The following is a 4,444-nucleotide window of genomic DNA, read 5'->3' as shown; positions in this document are numbered from 1 at the left end:
GTTGTGTCTCTGCCAGGCTTTGGTATCAGGATGATGCTGGCCTCATAAAATGAGTTAGAGAGAATTCCCTCTTTTTCTGTTGATTGGAATAGTTTCAGAAGGAATGGTACCAGTTCCTCCTTGTACCTCTGGTAGAATTCAGCTGTGAATCCATCTGGTCCTGGACTTTTTTTGGTTGGTAAGCTATTAATTATTGCCTCAATTTCAGAGCCTGTTATTGGTCTATTCAGAGATTCAACTTCTTCCTGGTTTAGTCTTGGGAGGGTGTATGTGTCGAGGAATTTATCCATTTCTTCTAGATTTTCTAGTTTATTTGCGTAGAGGTGTTTATAGTATTCTCTGATGATAGTTTGTATTTCTGTGGGATCGGTGGTGATATCCCCTTTATTATTTTTTATTGCGTCTCTTTGATTCTTCTCTCATTTCTTCTTTATTAGTCTTGCTAGCGGTCTATCAATTTTGTTGATCTTTTCAAAAAACCAGCTCCTGGATTCATTGATTTTTTGAAGGGTTTTTTGTGTCTCTATTTCCTTCAGGTCTGCTCTGATCTTTGTTATTTCTAGCCATCTGCTAGCTTTTGAATGTGTTTGCTCTTGCTTTTCTAGTTCTTTTAATTGTGATGTTAGGGTGTCAATTTTAGATCTTTCCTGCTTTCTCTTGTGGGCATTCAGGAGCAGGTTGTTCAGTTTCCATGTAGTTGAGTGGTTTTGAGTGAGTTTTTTTTTTTCTTTATTTTTATTTTTATTTATTTATTTAGTTTTATTTTTTATTATTATACTTTAGGTTTTAGGGTACATGTGCACAATGTGCAGGTTTGTTACATATGTATCCATGTGCCATGTTGTTTTGCTGCACCCATTAACTCGTTATTTAGCATTAGGTATATCTCCTAATGCTGTCCCTCCCCCTCCCCCCACCCCACAACAGTCCCCCGAGTGTGATGTTCCCCTTCCTGTGTCCATGAGTTCTCATTGTTCAATTCCCACCTATGAGTGAGAACATGCGGTGTTTGGTTTTTTGTCCTTGCGATAGTTTACTGAGAATGATGTTTTCCAGTTTCATCCATGTCCCTACAAAGGACACGAACTCATCATGTTTTATGGCTGCATAGTGTTCCATGGTGTTTATGTGCCACATTTTCTTAATCCAGTCTATCGTTGTTGGACATTTGGGTTGGTTCCAACTCTTTGCTATTGTGAATAGTGCTACAATAAACATATGTGTGCATGTGTCTTTATAGCAGCATGATTTTTCGTCCTTTGGGTATATACCCAGTAATGGGATGGCTGGGTCAAATGGTATTTCTAGTTCTAGATCCCTGAGGAATCGCCACACTGACTTCCACAATGGTTGAACTAGTTTACAGTCCCACCAACAGTGTAAAAGTGTTCCTATTTCTCCACATCCTCTCCAGCACCTGTTGTTTCCTGACTTTTTAATGATGGCCATTCTAACTGGTGTGAGATGGTATCTCACTGTGGTTTTGATTTCCATTTCTCTGATGGCCAGTGATGATGAGCATTTTTGCATGTGTTTTTTTGGCTGCATAAATGTCTGCTTTTGAGAAGTGTCTTTTCATGTCCTTTGCCCACTTGTTGATGGGGTTGTTTGTTTTTTTCTTGTAAATTTGTTTGAGTTCATTGTAGATTCTGGATATTAGCCCTTCGTCAGATGAGTAGGTTGCAAAAATTTTCTCCCATTCTGTAGGTTGCCTGTTCACTCTGATGGTAGTTTCTTTTGCTGTGCAGAAGCTCTTTAGTTTAATTAGATCCCATTTGTCAATTTTGGCTTTTGTGGCCATTGCTTTTGGTGTTTTAGACATGAAGTCCTTGCCCACGCCTATGTCCTGAATGGTATTGCCTAGGTTTTCTTGTAGGATTTTAATGGTTTTAGGTCTAACATTTAAGTCTTTAATCCATCTTGAATGAATTTGTGTATAAGGTGTAAGGAAGGGATCCAGTTTCAGCTTCCTACATATGGCTATCCAGTTTTCCCAGCACCATTTATTAAATAGGGAATCCTTTCCCCATTTCTTGTTTTTGTCAGGTTTGTCAAAGATCAGATAGTTGTAGATATGTGGCATCATTTCTGAGGACTCTGCTGTGTTCCATTGATCTATGTCTCTGTTGTGGTACCAGTACCATGCTCTTTTGGTTACTGTAGCCTTGTAGTATAGTTTGAAGTCAGGTAGCGTGATGCCTCCAGCTTTGTTCTTTTGGCTTAGGATTGACTTGGCGATGCGGGCTCTTTTTTGGCTCCATATGAACTTTAAAGTAGTTTTTTCCAATTCTGTGAAGAAAGTCATTGGTAGCTTGATGGGGATGGCATTGAATCTATAAATTACCTTGGGCAGTATGGCCATTTTCATGATATTGATTCTTCCAACCCATGAGCATGGAATGTTCTTCCATTTGTTTGTATCCTCTTTTATTTCATTGACCAGTGGTTTGTAGTTCTCCTTGAAGAGGTCTTTCACATCCCTTGTAAGTTGGATTCCTAGGTATTTTATTCTCTTTGAAGCAATTGTGAATGGGAGTTCACTCATGAATTGGCTCTGTTTGTCTGTGATTGGTGTACAAGAATGCTTGTGATTTCTGTACATTGATTTTGTATCCTGAGACTTTGCTGAAGTTGCTAATCAGCTTAAGGAGATTTTGGGCTGAGACGATGGGGTTTTCTAGATATACAATCATGTCATCTGCAAACAGGGACAATTTGACTTCCTCTTTTCCTAATTGAATACCCTTTATTTCCTTCTCCTGCCTGATTGCTCTGGCCAGAACTTCCAGCACTATGTTGAATAGGAGTGGTGAGGGAGGGCATCCCTGTCTTGTGCCAGTTTTCAAAGGGAATGCTTCCAGTTTTTGGCCATTCAGTATGATATTGGCTGTGGGTTTATCATATATAGCTCTTATTATTTGGAGATACGTCCCATCAATGCCTAATTTAGTGAGAGTTTTTAGCATGAAGCATTGTTGAATTTTATCAAAGGCCTTTTCTGCATCTTTTGAGATAATCATGTGGTTTTTGTCTTTGGTTCTGTTTATATGCTGGATTACATTTATTGATTTGTGTATGTTGAACCAGCCTTGCATCCCAGGGATGAAGCCCACTTGATCATGGTGGATAAGCTTTTTGATGTACTGCTGGATTCAGTTTGCCAGTATTTTATTGAGGATTTTTACATCAATGTTCATCAAGGATATTGGTCTGAAATTCTCTTTTTTGGTTATGTCTCTGCCAGGCTTTGGTATCACGACGATGCTGGCTTCATAAAATGTGTTAGGGAGGATTCCCTCTTTTTCTATCGATTGGAATAGTTTCAGAAGGAATGGTACCAGTTCCTCCTTGTACCTCTGGTAGAACTCGGCTGTGAATCCATCAAGTCCTGGACTCTTTTTGGTTGGTAAGCTATTTATTATTGCCACAATTTCAGAACCTGTTACTGGTCTTTTCAGAGATTCAACTTCTTCCTGGTTTAGTCTTGGGAGGGTGTATTTGTCGAGGAATTTATCCATTTCTTCTAGATTTTCTAGTTTATTTGCATAGAGGGGTTTGTAGTATTCTCTGATGGTAGATTGTATTTCTGTGGGATCGGTGGTGATATCCCCTTTTTCATTTTTTATTGCATCTATTTGATTCTTCTCTCTTTTCTTCTTTATTAGTCTTGCTAGCGGTGTATCAATTTTGTTGATCTTTTCAAAAAACCAGCTCCTGGATCCATTAATTTTTTGAAGGGTTTTTTGTGTCTCTATTTCCTTCAGTTCTGCTCTGATTTTAGTTATTTCTAGCCTTCTGCTAGCTTTTGAATGTGTTTGCTCTTGCTTTTCTAGTTCTTTTAATTGTGATGTTAGGGTGTCAGTTTTGGATCTTTCCTGCTTTTTCTTGTGGGCATTTAGTGCTATAAATTTCCCTCTACACACTGCTTTGAATGTGTCCCAGAGATTCTGGTATGTTGTGTCTTTGTTCTCATTGGTTTCAAAGAACATCTTTATTTCTGCCTTCATTTCATTATGTACCCAATAGTCATTCAGGAGCAGCTTGTTCAGTTTCCATGTAGTTGCGCGATTTTGAGTGAGTTTCTTAATCCTGAGTTCTAGTTTGATTGCACTGTGGTCTGAGAGACAGTTTGTTATAATTTCTGTTGTTTTACATTTGCTGAGGAGAGCTTTACTTCCAACTATGTGGTCAATTTTGGAATAGGTGTGGTGTGGTGCTGAAAAAAATGTATATTCTGTTGATTTGGGGTGAAGAGTTCTGTAGATGTCTATTAGGTCCACTTTGTGCAGAGCTGAGTTCAATTCCTGGATATCCTTGTTAACTTTCTGTCTCGTTGATCTGTCTAATGTTGACAGTGGGGTGTTAAAATCTCCCATTATTATTGTGTGGGAGTTTAAGTCCCTTTGTAGGTCACTGAGGACTTGCTTTATGAATCTGGGTGCTC

The sequence above is a fragment of the Symphalangus syndactylus genome, chromosome X, assembly GCF_028878055.3.
Source record: "Symphalangus syndactylus isolate Jambi chromosome X, NHGRI_mSymSyn1-v2.1_pri, whole genome shotgun sequence".
In the NCBI taxonomy this organism is placed as follows: domain Eukaryota; kingdom Metazoa; phylum Chordata; class Mammalia; order Primates; family Hylobatidae; genus Symphalangus; species Symphalangus syndactylus.
This window is presented reverse-complemented; position numbering follows the sequence as displayed.